At 40.0% G+C, this 21,101-nt stretch overlaps 1 protein-coding gene across 1 annotated transcript in view; it reads right to left on the bottom strand.

Annotated features, from left to right (window-relative positions):
* The window catches only part of PSKH2 (protein serine kinase H2), a 283,989-nt gene that overhangs the window by 241,503 nt on the left and 21,385 nt on the right, over positions 1-21,101 (bottom strand). The window lies entirely within an intron of this gene.

The raw sequence follows: 21,101 nt of genomic DNA on the forward strand, positions 1-21,101 counted from the left end.
ATGTATTTAGAATCCAACAAAAATGTCATAACATATGCCAAATTAAAATTATCACTTTGAATCATGTTATTAAGTGGCACCAATGGTACTTCATTAGATACCCCATTATCAACTTCATTTCGTAAGGGACTATTTTGCATAAGAATTGAAGTATACATCCCATTGATTCTTTTTAATTTTACCTCCTCTATTAGTTCCTGAATAAACTCTAGAGGGTAAGCCCTTTGGAGAAACATATTTTTAAGATGTAAACATTCATCAACGAAATCTTGGTTGGTGGTGACCATTCATGCAACTTGCACGAGACGAGCTGTCCCTTTAAAACTGAGCGCTTCTGATAGTTAGGGTGGGCACTAGTATAATGCAGGAACATACTGGAGTAGGTGACTTTTCTAAAGATCTTTTTTCCAAGCTGTTATTCAAATAATTTTTAAATAAATCAACATCTAGGTACGATATACCATGCTCATAAAAACTGTAAGTAAATTGTAAGAAATTGGATGTACAGTTAAAATACTCCACCAAACCTTTCACTGTATTCTCATTACCTTCTATCAACATAAAAATATCATCAAGGAATCTTATATAAAATTTAATGATGTTACTCATTTCCTGATTGCTCATAATATATGTATGTTCCCAATGGGGCATTAATAAGTTGGCATAGCTAGATCCACATGGCAAGCCCATCGTCACCCCCTCAGCTTGAAGGTAGTAAATTTTATTAAACACTATACAGTTATTAGATAGAATTATATCCAATAACTCTTCCACTAGGGAGATCTCTGTCGTTGGAGCGCCTTGAGTCCTCATTCTGGCACTGGCCCACTCAATGTCCTGGTCATGAGGGATTCAAGTATAAAGATCCCTAACATCCACTGTAAGAAAATTATACTCCATTTTAAACTCCAAGTTGTTAAGTTTGTCAAGAAATGACCAAGAATCCCTAGAAATAATTTCCTCCATAACTACATATTTTTTCAAAGTGGTATTGACAAACTTAGCACATGCATATGTGGGTGAGTGTCTCCCATCCACTGTCGGTGTAAGTGGTAGGTTCTGGATATTCTTATGAAGTTTGGGGACCCCAAACATAACCAGGGTCATAAAGGTTTTTATTGTTATATAAAGTGTTTGAGAAGCCACAGTGGTGCAGCGGTAGCATTTTTGCCTCACAGCAAGAGGTTCTCCCGTTCGATTCTCGGCTGGAGCGCCTTCTGTATGGAGTCTGCATGTCCTCCCCATGGTCGAGTAGTGTTCGAAAGACATGCATGAATGGACGTGCCTTCGTTGAAGGTTGGACGTTGAGCTGGCACCTCGGCACCGTAAAAATCTGCTGCCAATCATTAGCGGACCGGAGTTTCGCAGTGGTGACCCCTAACCGGGAAAAGCCGAAAGAAAACTGTATATAATGTGTTTGAATTTTACATATAGGAATTTAATGTTGGCTCTTTAAGAGGTCTTTTTAATTAAGGTCATGTGATTCACCTAGTGTGCTATTTAAAATTAGGAGGGAGTTTTGTAATGTAATCTGAATACGTCCAACTAATTAGTTGGACGAAAAGCGCTTCATTAAACTTGGTTCCAGACGTTGTACCTGGGAGTTTTCTTTGTTAAATACAAGGATTATGACTGGGTCTCCTATCATAACTGTCTTATTATGTATTTGAGACTTGGATGCCAAGAAATTCACATGACTTGATCAAAATTCTTTGTAGTACATGGAACTTTACAAGGTAAAAAAATGAAAAAAAAAAGAAAGAAAGTAGGAGATCAAAGTGTTTTACCAGTTTAGAAAGTTGATAAAGCACTTAGCACAGTTGAACAGACAACATACCTCCCAAATTCTTTGATTAAGAATTCTTAACAATTCCAAAAATAACTGGCAGACAATGGATCAAATAATGTGCACATTTGAAACATTGTTCCCAATTCACTGAGAAACATTGATAGAACAGCAGCTGGTTTTATATCAACATTCATTTTCTGAACAATAAAAATATGAAATTATATTGTTTGGCATTATTGACTGAATCTTATCCTCAGTGGTTTATCAGAAATTCAAAAGTTTTATGAGGGACTGGGCAAATATAGCAGGAAAAAACAAAGACTTTCTGTAAAATCAGGGGTAGCATAAAGGTGTGAACATCAGGCAAACCAAAGTGATCCTCTGTATAATTAATGACTTTAAAAGCTATTCAACAGTTTGGTGTAACACACTTTTTGTTTGTAAGTGTGGCAAAATGAAGTTCTAATAGAATTTTAAGTCCATTTTTCCTTCTGCTACTCATCTTTAAGTCCGTTTTACCTTCCGCTGCTTATCTTTGCTGATCAGCACTGTCCATGGCTAGTTTCTAAGATAAGTGACAATCATAACAGTACTAAGTTGCCATTCACAAGCTTTGATTAAGCATCCTTAAGCACTGCTACATTTGGGTCTTGCACTAGGGAAGCCATTAGCAAGTTTTACTTTTTTCTGATTTAAGAGTATAATCATGGCACTCCATGCACTACAAAAAAAGTTCCTTGTAAAAACGGTGCAACAGGTAGCACAGCTACCTTTGGTGTAGAAAGCTGTGGGTTCTATTCCCGCACCTGGGAGATGGATTCTTGATACAGTACTATAGAGTGTGTTGCTCTTTGGATGAATTATTAAATCCAGATCCCATAGCTCAGATGGATGTATTTTCTATTGAAAAGAGTAACAGTCCTTTATTTAACACAATATAAAAACATTATTTACATATGTAGATATTTACAAACTTTACATATTTATAGGCACATCTATACACATTTCTATTTCTTACCATTTTTTATTTTTCTTATAACACCCTTACTGTTATTCTTCCATAACTGACCCTCACTCCTTCTTCCACAGCCTTACTCTGATTTTCCACAATATATCTGTCAAAATCCATTTCACATTATACAAAATTTCATGCAGTTTTTCATTCCAAATAACCCATATTACATAAAATAAACTCTTATCTATTCTTCTCACACATTCTTTCTTATTATAATATTGACACACATATTTATATCTATATTGTTAATGTTATTAACAGTCTCAAAAATGTTATTCACACAGCTTTTTCCAGAGTTTCACTACTTTTTTACATTTCAGAAAAAACATGCTCTGTCATTTCTTCCTCCTCACAAAATAAACACACTGTTTCACTTTACTTTTGTATGGTATTTCCTTTACTGGTGACTTATTTATTACTAGTCTTCATAGGAAATCCTGACACTATTATCTTGACAAAGCACTTTCTCTTTACTTTAATGGCTTTAATCACATTGCTTGTGCCACATCATTCCATCTTTCTCTTGATCATCAAGTTTTATTTCCATGTTAGTATTTTTTATTGACAATGTGTAATTTCTTCATTTATATATTCTTTTTTTTCCATTTTTTTTCCTATTCTCAAATTTTCCAGACTTTTAGCAATTCTATCTAAACATTCTCCCTATCACGTTCTCATTCTCTTGCTTTACCCATTTTAGTACTCTATACAAGTTTAAAGAAGCAGAATACAGAACTGCGTTTAGTAAGCACAATCTCCCTTTATACAGTACACCTCTTTCCAATGGGTTTAATCTTCAACCACATATTAAAGAAAACACCAGTTGCACAATTTCTTTTTCAGATTTTACTGAGATCATATAAACATTTGACATATATGCTCTTTCTCCAGTTGATACCAAATTCACCAGATAAACTTATTCCTGGATACTAATCTATACCTCCTTCACAAAAGACAAATTTCTTTAATTTCTTTTATCACACTATCCCATACCATCATAACTGCATTTTTCCAGCTTTTATTCATAGCAAAGACACTTCATTCACTGAAAAATACACAACTCTAAGTCTCAACTCAACACCTAAATCCTACGTTTCATCTTTATTGAAGGTCATTCCCATTTCCGTTAAACATCCATTCAGATAGACCAACATGTCCCTCATCCATATTTTGTTCCTAGCAACTAAAACTATATTGTCCACATATGTCAAAATTACCAGTACCATCACCTCTTTTTGCATGACATATCTAGCATCTTTCATTTTATAAGCTACTGTACTTCACTCACTATCACATTCATTTCCAATGCAAATATTCTACTCATGAGGCATTCTTTTCTTATACTATACTTCATGCATCTTTCTTTACTTAGCCACCAATTCACTAACACTCTCACCCAGTTATTTTGATATGGTGACATGCTCACTCTCCTAATTCTATTAATTATTCCATGCTTCTCTATAATGTCCCACAAAGTATCATGTCAATTGGCATCAAATGCCTTGCTAATATCACCAACCATAAGTTTCACATCCTCCTTTTCCTTATAATATCATCTAGAATTTCCCTCATAACCAATAACAATTCTTGACATTCCTTTCCTTTATACCATATATAATTTCTTCCAAAATATCCCTCATCTTTCCTTCCATTTTCCTCTGTATAATTCCCACAAACATGTTTATAAACCATGTAATTTAGCATGATAGATCACCATTTTTTATTCTTCTCATCATTCTTTCATATAAATTTTAAAATCTCACTACATAACTCTTCATAAACAATACCTTCCTTCAACCATTCATTCAGTATATTTACAAAATACTCTCTCTGCCAGTCCAATAATTTCTTGTATGTTCCATACCCTGTACCATCTGAGCCTGATAATGAATCAACATTTATCATCTAATTCATTAATGATAATTTATTTTTCAAATGCTTTCTAAATTTGTTCTGGAAAATTATTTACTTTCCTTTTTCTCTTATTTTCCATCCTTATACTTGTTTTCCACATGTCTTACTGCAATATTCATAATTTGTTCTTTTGTCCTTTTACCTCTCCTTTTACATTTCTTTCATTATACTTATATCATCCCTAAGTATTTTACCCAGATATGCTGATACCTGTCTGCTTAAACATTAATGAGTTAATTTTTTTCAGTGTCTCATATATTTTTTCTATATCATAACACTCTTTTGTGTTATTCTCTAAATTCTCTAACACACTACTATAACATTTCCCATATTTCATATTCTCTTCCTTCCTTACATCATTTTGTCACTGAAAAACACACACTTTTTATATTTCTTTTTAAATTCAATCCACTACTCAGACCATTTTTTTTAGAAGTCCTTCATGGTTTTATGATCCTTCCAACAATGCAATACTTCTCAATCTCCAATTTCACCTAATAATTTCACATTTATTCTTTGTATGCCATTACCTATTTTAATATACTCCCTTTCTTTCATCAACTCCATCCATATTGCTAAATGGCCTGAAAAACCTGTCACAACTGTATCAGCATCCGTTACTATCAAGCCTTCCATTTATACAAAATGTCAATTTTGGATCCAAGGGTGTTTACCCCCTTCTGTAAGTTCATTAACTTTTGTTCCACACAGCTAACTTATCACAATTTATCACTTCCTGTATTTTTACATCCTGCCCTTTCTTTTATTGTCTTCCCATTAAATCACAGTGAAAGTTCCCTGCAAATGTAATTTTCATGTTAGCCACCACATAGTCTAATATTTGATGAAAACAGATTCTCTCTTTCTTTGCAAGTTGTATATAATGATATCATTCTATAAACATGTTCTTTTTACTTCACATCCACAACAGTTAGCCTTCCCATCCTTGTTAACATTACATCTAATATTTTCCCTGTTTCTTTACACAGCAGAGCCACTCCAGAACAACTTTCATTTAAGTTGTATATTATATTTCCACCCCACATTTTTCTGTTTGCAATCTTTTTTCACTTGTCAGTTATCTTACATCTTGTAACATAATAACATCCATATCATATCTTTCCAGTACTTCTGTCCTTGTTACAGTGTTAATAATACTGTTCAAATTTACTGAAAGTACTCTAAAATTGTTGGTTTTCCTTCTTTGTAATTTAGGGAAAATATTTTTACATTTGGATTTCTTATTTTTTTACTCTTTCCCCAATTGATATTTTTCTTGTGTTTATGTCCAAATAATCCTTGATGCTCAGAATCAGATTTTTCACTAGCTAGAACTTAAAAAAAACTTTTAGTGTCAGTCCCTTCTCCTGACCTCTCTTCCTGCAAGCAATCTCTCTCCTTCTTTCCCCACCTCATTTTGATTCTTCTACAATTTCTTCTTCACCCAGTTCTCCCTCTCACTTTTTGTTGTCCTCACTCATATATGTTTACCTCCCTTTTTCCTTCTTTCTCATTTGCTCTTGACAGTCTTTTCAAAAGTGTCACATTTAATTTAGACAGCCTGCATTCAGCCACATATGTTTTTTTGTACGTCTTTTCTTCCCACTGGTTGTATTGCATCTTGTCGCAATCATTAATTAAATGAGAACAGTCCCTGAAAAAAGAAACATGATTTAGGCTGACCAGCATATCTTAATGTCCCACTTTGACCAGGCACAAAAATAATACTTGTCAAGTGTTTTAACATGTTTTGTTTTGTTTTTTGTTTTTTACATTTTACATTTCAGAAACAGCTACAAACCTCCACCCTCCATTGTACAAGCTTCTCTCTTCCCTGACTTCACAATACACAATATTATCAACAGTTTCACATGGAAGATGCATGCATTGCTAACATCTTCCAGGTCATCAGTTCAAAACTGCAAAGTAACTTTTTTTAACATATAAATTACTACCAGAAAATAAATCATTATTCACACAATTCCAGAAATTTCATCATCAGTCCCTCAGATTCAAATGTTAAGTCACAAAAAGTCTACAGGGGAGAATTTAATAAAGCCTACATGGAGTGATTTTCCATGTAGGCATAGTGGCATGACCCCAATATGGAAACTGGCAGTTGTGCGATCCAGTAAACATATCTGTGCAGAAGCCGTGTTGGTGTCAGAAGTTACACAGAAAATAACCGTGTACAGAAATTTAAAAATTAAACAGGGGCTGTAAAAGTCCAAATAGAAGGCTGGATATGTCAATGTAGCCATTGAAATGTCCAAAAATATGCCCTGTGAGTCCAAAAATAAATGCAAATCAATATAAATAATAATCTTTTTAATACACATATTATGTTTTTGCAGCGCACAGCAACATGCAAACATGCCATAATGCAAAAAAAATTAAAATGTTGAAAAATGAAAAATAAGACATTTGTAAAAATAATGCATTGTAGTGCCCTGCATGCAGTATGTACAATAGTAGATTTCAGTGATTGCTAAGGAGGCAGGCCCTGGAATAGTGAAGTATCCAGGCTATATGCAAGGATCTGTATGCAAATGAGCTGGGGTTACTGAATAGCAAAAATGGGCCTCTGTGTCCATAGATAAAACCTGTGTAGACCCAGAACCATGTTGGTGTTAGCAGCTGACATCAAAAGGGAGTGTGTTACTATATGTTTAAGTGGATTGGAGCTCAGCATCACCCGTTTGTGCTCAGCTAAGGACAGTTAAGCAGGGGTGTGTGTCCTGTGCTGCTAAGCTGTGTTTAGCCATGTGGTGCATGTTTTAGCTGGCTTAAGCTAAGCTGAGCATGCCTGTGCATGGAGGTGTGTCTAGACTGCTGAGCACTGTTTACACTATGGATTTATGTGCCGTGCTGCACTGCTTAGCAGTGAGAGGATTTTTAAAAAAAAGGAAATAGCCAGTGAAAGCCAATCAAGTATAAATGACTGATAACCTCTGTTCCACTGACACTGGGCCATTCAAAACCTTCAATGATAAACCTGGCAGGTGGACTGCATCATAGTCAGCCAATCACACAGGCTGCATCTGCAGCACACCACTATAAAGTATGCATACATATTTCAATCTGATTTGTCCCACATACTCTGCAACATTGGAGTACACACTTGGGAAATTTAAATAACAAAATGATAGGGGCTGCTGCTGCTCTGCTACATCTGCATGTGCTAGATGCTGATGTCAGTGCTGATAATAGGCCTAGACTGACAGGGAGAAGAGTGTTCAGGCTCAGTGTAACCTTCCAGGAGCTATATGAGCTGGAGATTGTACAGTGCTACAGGGTGGACAGGGACATACTGCAAGAACTTACTGAGCTTTGCTACCCTCAACTCAGACCCAGAACCAACAGAGGGTAACCCATCCCAGTGGAAATGTGTGGAAAACAATGTGTGGAAAAAAGTATGTGTAGCCCTTAGAATACTAGCTACAGGTACTTTGTAAAGATCAACTGGGGACATGATGGGGGTCTCACAGGCATCTGCATCCAGGGTACTCCACCAGTTCCTGGATGCCATGCAAACCCATGCCAATGAGCTCAATTATTTTACCCACACTCCTGAGGAGAGGGCCAGCAATATGTGTCTCTTCCACCATGTAGCACACTACCCTGAGGTACTGAGTGCCATAGACTGCACTTATGTGTACATCAAAGCAACACCCGGTAAGGAGGGTAGAGTCTACGTCAACTGCAAGGGGTATCACTCCATCAACTGTCAGGTCATGTGCAATACCCAGGGCATTATCATGAATGTGTGTGCTGGCAGCCCTGGCAGTTATCACATCTCCCACATCTGGCACGCATCACAGCTGTACCAGACATTTGCCAGGGGGGACATCCCATATGGTCATCTACTGGGGGATGCTGGCTATGCACTGAAACCATGGATGATGACACACATCAGAAATGTACACACACCCACTGAAGAATGCCATAATGATGTACATGCACAAACTAGAAACATCATAGAGCATGTGTTTGGGCTGCTCAAGTCATGGTTCTGCTGTGTCGATATATATGGTGGAGCCCTACATGTACTCTCCAGCCACATGTGCACAGATGTTCACACTATGTGCCATGCTACACAATACGATCCTGTGGAAATAGCTGTGGCAGGAACATCATAGAGAAGGGGCACACACAGCTCCCCACCAGTGCCAAGGTCCCCACAGCCACAGGGGGACTCAGAGAAGGAACCCCCTGAGCCTGTCCCTGTAGGCAGATGTAGGCATGCCCAGTATGCACTGGCTTTGGCAAAGAATCAACACATATTACATGCACTGATGACCTAGGGTCCCAGGGACTGACACATCACTCCAACACACATATATACTAAAAAGGATGGCAGCCACACCACACAACCTGTATCTTACCATGTATTGGCTATGTACTGCATGCATCCAACAGAGTCAGCCCTGAAGCACTGTTATCTCGAGTGCTGCAGGCACAAGGTAAGTCACTCTTCTTTACAACAAATGTATGGGGTACTAGATTATGGTAGCATATGTATGGATCTACTGCATGTATGCAAGGGAGTAGAGTGGGCTACTGGGCTACCTGCACAGAAGTAACAGCTATGTGGGACAACAGGAACTCTCTGTCCAATACTGGCTGCCCCATAATATGCAGTAGGCCACAAGGCAGCAAAACCCACTGCACTATGTGAGGGAAATGACAAACAGCAGGGTCATGGCACAGATGCATGACTGTCAGTGCTAGAGTCCCCTGTGCCCAACACAGCTGTGTTCCAATACAACTGCAGTAACAGTTAGGTTTGCACGGTTATAGCAGCAGACCAAACAATCCCAGGGCTGTCCCAAACAACCTGGCAACATGTTCTATTTCCTCAATATGCAGGATCAAAGTGTACATGTCTGTCTTCTGTTGATAGTGTCAAGAATTAAACTTCACTGTCTGATGGCTGGTGTGGCTCAGTGGGCTAAGTACATCAGCATGGTGATGGTGTACATGGTTCAAAGCCAGCTGCACCTACAGTTTGCATGTGAGGTACTCCTATGGTAGGAGTCCCAAGACTGTCAATATGTCGCTATTTGTTACTGCAAGAAAGCTGGACAAAGCCAGAGACAATGGAGGGACAGGGGGCCACAGCTATGGACATTACACATGCTCTGAGTAATCTAGAAGGTGGTTAGTATAACAGCAAGTTGGAACAAGTCAAAGTAGCAGCAGGATGTAAAGGCCTTCATGTAACTGTGTCAGTACTTACAACAACTCAGTGGGCACCATGTAGTAGTATATTACCAAAAACACACAACTATCTGAGGAACAGAGCAGACATATGGAACGGAATGCTGGACATCCTGCTAAACATGTATGGTCAGAGGTGTGAAGTCTGTAACCTTGTGTGTGCTGTTACATCATGTATCCCAGTCACAGCATACCTACAACTACTTAAAGAAGGAAATATGGACACAGCCATGAACAGGAGTGGGACAAAGGCCCACATATAAGGAGATGATTAACTACTGGCCAGACAAATGTAGACAGTGCAGAGAATAACATGTCATGCAGTAGCATGGGTCCCTGCTGGGTATGCAGTCAACAACTCAAAGGTCTCTCATCAGTTCCTAACATCAGTCTATAATAATATGCCACTGATGTACCAGAAAATCATAATTCTATGTAATACGTACCAGACATATGATGCAAAACCCTGTACAGTCTATTACAATCTGTACACATCCTAGGTATGACTCACATATTATGTGCAGCTCACAGCCGGGGAACCCCTTGGACATAATATCAGGGAGGTGCTGGACTGTTGAATCAGGTACAGCAGCCAATTGGCTGTAGCACAAAAAATCCCACACTGGAGTACAGGTAGGTCTGGCCTGAAGTCACACTGGAAGTAGTGATGATTACACTGGGCATGCTCCTACACTTGCTAGTGTCATTCCGTATTTGATGCCTCTGCCTAAAGAGCTGAGATGTGAATATATCTATGTGCATACAGACAGCTATGTATATGTATCTGTCTCTCCCTATCCCCCTCAGACATGATTACTCTAATCTATCTGTATGTGGCACATACAGATATAGTTATATATCTACCTCGCTCTCTATATATGTGTATATATATATATATATATATATATATATATATATATATATATATATATCAAATAAAGGTAACAGATTTTATATATATATATATATACACATAAAGGTGCAGTGATGTAGTGCTGCAGCCATGTGTACACCAAATGTAACCAGTGGTGCATGCATACCTAGGCATAGATGCTATCGGCCACCACCTACATTTTAGGTACACAACACTCAGGTGACACGTATCAAGGGTGACATGCCTTGTCACGGGGTATGCATGCAGGATTATGCTGTCCGCCCCATTGCCCCTGACACACTGCTATACACAGATGCACCTAGGTAATCATGGATATATAAAGCCTCACCTTGCTGATGTCATATGTCTGCTTTGCTACCATGACATCCTGAGCTGCTGTATTGCCATCAAGTCTCCACAGAATAGTCACTCAGACCCCTGCAACAGAAACACACAAAGTTCTGAGAGACACCTGTCAGTCTATGACACCTCCGCCAATCTAACATCATACAACAAAGGAACAAACACTTGAATGTGTGCTTATGACACATGCCAGCAGACAGCACCTGTCATGGCATAACAGAACCACAGTAAGCAATGTCATATAATGTAGTATAGTCACCCTGTGCATCAGACACATATTTGCATGTCCCTGTATCAATTGTATGGATGGCAGGGATGTGGCACAGGTATCATCACATGCACAGAGTGTGGTGTGGGGGTGCCAGAGGCCTAGGATGTGTCAAACAGTTGACATCGTGTGTGGGGGTCAGGAAGAGGTGGTGGTCAGCTGGACCATGGAGAGGTGCTAAGTGTGTCTTTTCATGACCAGGGTCAGATGTGGTACTAGTCGTTGATGGTGACTGGTGTCTGCTAGACCACATGCCCATTGCTGCCATATCATGGTGTGGACAGCATTCTCCCTTCTGTAGTGCTGGAGGTACTACCACTATGTGTGCATGGCCACGTTGACTCTCAGCAGATATTGTTGCTGCCCTACAGCCACGTGTCCAACACCCTACTCCCACCACATGTTCTAGCACTGACAATGTCTTGCCCCACCATCTGTCCACTACATCAGTGAAGCGATGCATGGCATCATCAATGTTGTTGATAGAGTCATGAATGCCAAACAGTGATGCATCCATGATCCTGAGCATCCAAATGGTGTTGCATTTGGAATGTGCCTGTGCCTACATGATGACCTGAAACATGTGTCAAATGACTCATGATGTGATACCTGTGACAGGTGGTGGATAGGCAGCAGTCCTCCTTCGAGCACCCCTGTCAATCTGCCTGTGTGAGACCTTGCCAGCTCTCTGGCTATGGCTAGTGTCTACACTCACTGATGCCATAGTTGCCACACTCTCCTGCTCAATGCTGCCAAACTCTGACTGTCCAATATCTGTGGCCCCAGAGGATTGGGTATGTGTGGCTATACTGACTGTGTGCAGGGACATTTGGGAAGGAAGTGGGATGTCAACCCATGGGACAGATTCAACCCCCAACAATGCCACCTGTGCCCCACTATGGCCAGCATCATCATCAGAGTCCAATAAGACACTGACAACAGGTTGTGAGGGGGACATACTCCAAACCCCATGGTCACATGTGAGGAGGAAGACAGCATACCTACATTAATCCCTGCACTATTATGTCTGCTGATCCACACACACACACACACACACACACACACACACACACACACACACACACACACACACACACACACACACAGACACGCACACACACATATAGGTGAGGTGCCACAACTGCATTATATATACCACATCTTATTTCTGATCCCATGCACAGCACACAAGCAGACTACAACATACACAGACAAGGCAGGCCCTTAATAACATGCACTGCAGCTACATCCGATTAATGTTGCCAGTACTATACACCTGTGAGATAAGCAATATGTCAGTCTATGCAATGGACCTACACCTACAACACAGTGCATCCATCTTCACTATACTATTGTGCCCTGTATATCAGACTGCATAGACCTTTACAAAAATAAGCACAAATATGTTACAGCTACTGCAAATACACTACTGTGATTACCGATTCAATGCACTGCAGTGAACTCCTCCAAAACCGAACATACAAGTATTGTACTCTGGCTAAGCATAACAGTTGCATCTATAGCAAACTGGCTGTCCTTAACAGTCTTAGGGTATATGTGAGCCATACCAAAACAGTTTCACACTCACTGGCTGCAGGATATTGGACTACGGCCACACCAGATGTACCTATGGAAATGTGAGGGAGAGGTATTGTCAGCTAACACAAATGTGGCATTGTTACAGGATAATGTGCGTATGTGAACATGAACAGTAGGAAGTCTAATACTGCCCACATTGCTGACATTCTGAGTATGTCTTTACAAGTGTGCATTACAATCAACCCCTCCCCCCAAATGCAGATTATCCTGACATCTTTGTACTGGTATGCAGAGGCTGCCACAATGACTGCTACAGTATTACAGTGATGAACACAGGTGGCTTACCTGGACACTCCTCTGCTGTGGAAGCTGTGCCACCCACCTCCATGATGTATGGAGTGATGGATGCTTGGGAGCTGGTAGTCGATGCCAGATTTGCCAGGAACTCCTCTGTGGCCGAGAATGGTTGTTCTGCTGCAGGCCCTCCACCGGTGGCAGCCTGGTCCCTGGCCACAGTAGCAGCCCTTTGCTGTGCAGTAGTTATTATATCTGTCGCCCGTTGTCAGTCCTGCTCATAGCTTCTTTTCTGAAGCCCTACTTGGTTTACTGATGCAACGAGGTCAGCCCACAATGCAGCCCATTGCTCCCGATTCTGGTGACTCCTAGAAAGCAGGATGTTGTGATGGAGTCTGAGGCCATCTATGATCATGTTGTTTTCAGCAGCAGAAAAAGGTGGGTGCCTCCATCTATACAAGTTTTCTTAAAGGCAAGGAGAGGAGAACACGTCACAAGGCAACGTACATTGCTCTCCACTATGTACACATCCTGCACATCAAAATTGGCCAGCACTATCCTCCGTTAACCTCCACATGATACTCTGCCATCTATCAACACACTATGTAAGTTTCTATCATCAACATAGTGGCAATACATCTTGTGTTTTCCTGCTCATCTTGCTTTTTCCTGCTACTTGCTGCTTGTTCTCTAAAGTGTTCAACTGCTTCTTTTCTGTTGCATTTATTACTGCTTATTTATAGCCTGTCTAAATTGTAACTGTTATTGTAAGCCACTTACATTTGGTTTAGGCACTTGGGCTTTATGCCCACCCCTTAGGTCTCCCTGGCCTTTCTCCTTCAGATGTTGACACATATGGATGGACAATGTCCTATAGTTTCACCTACCATTCTGGTTGATATGGGCATCCTGACACAGTGTAGCAACTGCCATATGTACATGGACAATCATCTACTACCACCACCTAGGAACACAATTTGTGATTGATGCAATTACATTAGGAATCTAGAGTCCATGCTCTCTCCCTCTCAAGCCAGTATACCTGGCACCGAAAAGGTTGACAATCACTACACCTCAAACACCACCCACACTTACACAACACACACCCACATAGGCAGAGGCCCTCAACATAAATATACCCAAACAAAGGAAACATCCAAGGCAAAAACACATGCGATATCCACAGCCCTCCACACCACATACCACACATAGTCCACGCACCTGTGTCTCACAGCCACTAAGGCTTCACCATAAACCCAACATATTAGTCATAGGAGACACCCTTGTGAGACACATAGTCGTGCCTCTCACCAGGCTGGATAAGAAGAAAGTCACCATTAGTTGTCTGTCAGGTGCCAGAATCCACCATATCACATATGCACTCAAGTCTCTCAACAATAGGTACTGTTATGACTCTGTCATAGTCCATGTTGGCATGAATGACTTGAGACATACCTCCCTGGATGATATGAAGAGAGACATGATTTAGCTCACTGATTATGTGCCCCAGGCAGGTATGTCCCTAGCCTTAAGCAGCAGTCTGCCAACACCCAGAATGATGCCTCAATACAAACAGGAAATGATTGACTTTAACAATTGTCTTAGTGTCAGGTGCCAGTCCAGGGGGATCCAGTACCTGACAGTCTTGGAAGATATGATTGACAGACCACGATGCTTTGCCAGACATGGCCTGCATCTGTCTCACCTGGGCTTCAGGATTCTGGCAAAGGTTCTTGCCTCCCCATAGTGCCTTTTTTAGGACAACTATGCTGATGCTGTTAAAACTACCAACATACAAATGTCAACAAAACACAACTTAAAGGTCATGCTGTTAAACACTACGAGTTTAAACATGAAACTGCACTCATTGCAAGGAGTCTTAACCCTGGAAAATGCTGACATCTGTGCAGTCACAGAAACCTGGATCACAGCTGTAGAGAGCACCCCAGCCTTACCTGGTTACCCATCCTATCATAACTTCAGACCCCAAACTGTGGGCATTAAAGCCAAAGGAGGTGGAGTTTCAATATATATCAAAGACATACACACCTCCAGGCTGGTCAAACAATATGACACACAGGAGCCACTCAAGGTGCAATTAACCATTGACAAGACCTCTATTCAAATTATAGCTAGCTACCGGCCCCCAAATCTGACTGAAGATGGCCATTTCACCTATATGGACCTGTTCGACTGTATTAGAATACAACCCTTTACCCTGATCTTGGGTGACTTTAACTACCTAAACATAGATTGGAAGAACTTCTCATGCCAGAACACAAATGCCCAGAGATTCATTGATGTTGTCAAGTCAACCACCTTAGAACAGCTAGATGATACCCCCTCAAGAGATGAAAATATCTTGGATGTGGTATTAAACAACATGAGTAACCACTGCAGCATCCCTACTGTATCATCCTCCCTAGTAAGATCCAACCATAAAGCGGTCACTTTCGAATTCACCATCCCCCACAATACCAATCTAGGTAGGGTCACACATAAACATGTCTCCAAAGTTGATTACAGCTTCCTGAGGAAGCATTTTTATATGTATTTGCCAATAAAAGTCTTGAAATTTTACATCTTGTGGCAGAATTTTGTATCCGGACACCCCTTCTAGCAGACCCATGTGGTATTGTGTTATTAGCTTCCCAAGGATGGTATACACAGCTTCATAACTCCCTCCCCCTCTGTAGAAACCGGCACCAATATCCAAAAGTACACCAAAGCACTATATGAGCATGTATATAGATGCACAGAATCAGGAATACCTGACAGGACTACATCATCCTCTGCAAGGATAAGTAAACCTGTCTGGTGGACATCTGCAATAAATAAACTCTATAACAAGAGGAAAACATCCCTGTCCAAGACCAAGAATGAGCAGGTGCCCAATTGGAAGCAATGTCTCCTTAGCCTGAACAAGCAAATAAGAGCACTACTGAAATCCTCCAAAGCAAACATTGAGTCCAAATTGGCAACATCTACTACAGACAATCATAAGTCCTTCTTCACATATGTCTGCAACCTCAAAGGAAGCACCCAGACCTGTTCAGAAGTGATGGTCAAGGACACCACATATACATGTGCTGTAGATATACCAACTTGCTGGCTGACAGATTCAGTGAAAACATCACCCCTCTGCCTCCCCATCAGAAGATCAGGACATCCCCAGTACCTGCCCCCTTCCTCATCCATCTAGGGAACAGGTCATCTCTGCTCTCTCAAAGGCAAAAAATACAACCTCCATGGGACCCGATAACATCCCAGGCTGCATCTTACATGAACTCAGGCAGGAAGGTGCAGCACTATTAGGCACCTTATTCAACCAATGGCTGAGTACTGGTTTTGTCCCAGCTGAGTGGAGGAAACCACTGTCATCCCTTTGCACAAAGGTTGGAGTGTCCACCGATCCATGAAATTATAGACCCATCACCCTAACTAGTCTGATCTGCAAGGCCATGGAACTTATTATCATGTACCTCACTAACAAGGACATTGACAAACTCCAAACACTCGATCCCACACAGTTTGGGTTTGTCAGGGGAGATCATGTCTGTTATATTTGGTCAACTTCTTTGCGACAGTCACCAAAGTCATGGACAAGGGGAAGACAGTGCACACCACCTATCTTGACCTGGTCAAAGCCTTCAACACTATTCCCCACTCAGCCATAATAGATAAACTCTCTCAACTAGGCATCAATCCATATGTTACCAGATGGGTAGTAAACTGCTACACTGATAGAACCCACCTTGTCAAAGTACGAGAAGTCACCTCAAGCAGTACACCGGTAACAAGTGGTGCACCCCAGGGTTCTGTCTTGGGGCCTCTGTTATTTGGGATATACTTTTCTGAGGTGCAGGAGTACAGTAGTAACTGCCAGTAGGTTTATTCTGTTTTGAGTGTACTGCAATTAATGTGGTCATAGACCTGGACTTATATAAGTGAGTAATGCCAGGTACAGTTCAATAAAGATGAAAGCATGAAACCTGATATTGTGAAGGAAATAAAGTTTCTACTGCATTAATAATGTGAAGGAAATAAAAAGTTTCTACTGCATTAATAATGTTAAGGAAATAAAGTTCAACTGTTCAACTGTATTAATAATGTTAAGGAAATAAAGTTCTACTGCATTAATAATATTAAGGAAATAAAGTTTCTACTGCATTAATAATGTTAAGGAAATAAAGTTTCTACTGCATTAATTGTGGAATTACAGCTGTATTGTAACACCTGCATTATATGAACTGTTCATCAATAAAGACTGTTAGATGTATACCAATCACTGCATGATGTCACTCCTAATAAAGCTGTGTTGTACATTTTTGTGTAATTTGGGCTGTTGGTCATGAAATCAAGTATTACAACTGCTGTGAAGTAAAAATGGGAATAATACCACTAAGTGACTGAAGGTTAGCTAATAAAGAGTGTTTTGCTAAACTGTAGATGTGGAGCTGTACTGCAAGATGTAATGCATTATGATATGTGTTCTGCACTAAGATTGGAACCTATAACAGGAACGGCCAAGGTAGAGTGTGTATCTCAGGATTGTTATCTGTTAACCATTGCATTTCAGCTATATGCATTCCTGATCTTAGTTATGCTGCTGCAGGCAAGTATGAAACTGTAATAGATGTAGACTGCAAATATACAATCTGCAACTGTATATGGGTCAGGTAGCCAACCCAGCACTCCGGTATGGTCTGTACACATCACACATATTTCCACCCATTAGGGGTTAAATGTCTACACCTGCATTCCATGTATTAATGCACAGTTCACCTACTATCTCTGTCATGTGTGAATCTCATGCATGTGTGTTTAAGTATCACTGCAGTCTTGTATAACACTCTACCTCTATTACCAGGTCACAGTTTGTTAGCAAGTGAGCTCTAAGCACATATCAGTCAATCACAGTTCAGCAGTGGCTCAATAGCTCAGTTTGATAAATGCTAGGTATGATGTATATTTTTCGCACAAAGACCAAGGTTCAAATCCAGGGACAAGTACTAGTAAACATTTATACAAACAGTTATGTATTGTTAACAGATGTTCTTCCCACAGGAATTACAGGTAAATAAATGGCTGTAGTAGCTGTTACTAATGTGTTTTTCCAGAGTGTTAACAGCATTGCTCAGCAAGGTGATGTCATCAGTAAATAAAAAGTCAACAAGTACAATACTAATACAAGTTAATAAATAAAATGGTTTAATCGTGGTATGGTGGTATGCCTGATGTGTCTGTGAATGACTGCTGATAGTCTAACCCCATGCCTGCCAAGGACTGCATGATAAGCGTAAACTCTCTGTACTGTGCACGATACACTCTGTCATGGCCTGTGATCACTGTTGCCAATTCCCTTGGACACAGATTTAACATCCACTTGATTTATGTCAATGGCACAGTCACACTACATCAGTCCACAGTACACCTTGATAGTCATATATGTTCCCCTGACATGTAATAGTCCCCTGTAGTTGTGTACCTGTGGGTGTTACAGCTTGGCCCATACTGTCCTATGTGGATAGCTTGAGAGGTTTGTAGGTGCTACAGAAGCTATAGGGCACTTGTATACATAAAGTAAGGGCAGACCTGTAGAGTATATAAGAGCAATGTTGCAAACAATGTAGTCTATGCTGTAGTAATGGAATGTCTTTCTCTCTCCCCACACCCCTTATCTGCATCATAATTTATTATTGTTATACATCAAGTATGGTTTACTTTTAACATATGTTGTTCTCAAAACATTATGTTGGGCCCTGTGTTTTATTATGGTTATAAATTACAAAGGTTGCATGCTAACATACTTTGTTGAATTACCAATGATGTTGACCTTATGCCATAACTGTTACTGGCATGCTGTTACAATACTGACTGTTATCCCACTTATTGTTGTGTTCCATATACTATACAATGTTATGTTACTGGGTTATTTGCAACATCCTGGCATGCTGTTATAACTATCATTTAAATGTTCTGTTCATTACTAACCTATACACTTTGAAAAACCTCAAAACCATAGCTCGACTGGTTAGGCCGGTTCCTGCTGATCTGCCTACCCTACCTCAGCAGGCCATGGCAGCAGGTCCCAGCATGTCTGTGAACCAACCTGGTCCTGCCCCCTCCACTGGTCCTGCACTGCCTATGGGTGGCACCACCTTGGAGGATGGAGCCTCCCCACTAGAATTGTTACCCAACAATAGCTACCAGGGATGGTGCTCAAGATCAAGCACTGTGGGTTCAATGATTGCCTGCTTTGGATTGAGGACAGACTGGCTAACCTGGAGGGGCATGCTGGCCCCAGTGCCCAGCCCCCAGCACAGCCACCATCGAGACAGTGAAGGCGCAATGTTGACGGCCCAGTGGTTGTCTGCTATGGAATAGTCACTGTGCTGCAGCTTCATCTTCACAGATGTACAGAATATTCCAAATGTTTTCTTTCCAACACTAATCTCTTGGTAATATGACATACAAACTCAATGTACAGTAGGGCAATCGCTTAGGTAATTCACACATCTCTAATTTCCCCCTAAAAGTGATCAAGCCATTGGAAAACAAATATTTATTATAGTTTTGCATCTGTTTTATTACACTGTATACCAAGCACTATATACCTTGCTAAGAATCTTATATTGGTCCAGCTTATGTTAGTTACCTTTTACGTAACTATAACTTGGTTTATTTTTTTTATTTAGTTTCTCACTGAGCAACTGATTGTTCTGCATTCTGGTTACTTTGAAACAAAATCTGCTGCAGACTACAGAAAGCATGCCTACCCATTACAAACAGTTTCTCCCCACTATTGCATCATCAGGAGGCATGGCTGGATGCCCTGGAATCAAGAAGTAATTGGACAGTTGCACAGCATACAGCAATGAGAAACACTAGTTTATTAAACTTAGTAAATATAGGACCACTGAAGTAATACTGACACATTTTAGAATCAGAAAGCCTACTTTACATGATAAGGGCATAATTATACCAAAAAGTAATCCTATAAAAACCTTTGCACACGACATTTGAAGTATTAGCTCTGTCATTTCCATAGTTTGATGTTTTTTCTGTGTTTTGAAGTTTTAATCAGTTTTGGTGTCAGATTTATTTTGCCTATTATTTGCAGCAGGGAACAATTTCTTGCTAGTTAAGTATTTTGCTTAGCTGATATGAGATGATGCAAGTTTTGCACGTTGCCATTTTATGGAAACTTTAAGAATATTGATATATGTGTACATTGTTACAGAAATGAAATACCCCAAACTGTAGTGACATGATGTCTGTCTGTCTGTATTAATGCCATACCACTTTGTAATATACAATATTATATCATATCATTAATAGCTAAAATTTGCATTCTAATGTCATCCATTTAATAGGTGTAATACCTGTGGCTTATAAAGCATCATTTCAGAACTTTAAAGAGCTTAAAGAGAAACAGTGCACTACTGTTTTCTTTAGCTTCTCCCTGTTTCTAAAATGTGTCAGTGCCACCTTACAGGAGTGTAACATTTTTTATGGCAAACATAACAATAGTTTTCACTATTAGAACTACTTTCTTTTACAGAAACTATTCTAAATTACATGCTCACTCCAGTATAGATAATTACTTTATTGAAGGCAGTTGCTTTGAGTAATGGTGCTCTTTGAGTAATGGTGTCTGTTTTTTTTACGTTCATAGGTTAGTACCTAGGCTATCTGCTCTTGTGGGCCATTTTAAGCCTAGCCAATTTCCCCATCACAAAGGTAAGAATCAAACTCTTGTGTTTATGAGGTACATATTTAACCATTATGCCAACCTCCATTTTTTTAGCTGTATAAATATAAC

Source organism: Protopterus annectens, chromosome 3.part0, assembly GCF_019279795.1.
Source record: "Protopterus annectens isolate FY-2018-M chromosome 3.part0, PAN1.0, whole genome shotgun sequence".
Lineage (NCBI taxonomy): Eukaryota > Metazoa > Chordata > Ceratodontiformes > Protopteridae > Protopterus > Protopterus annectens.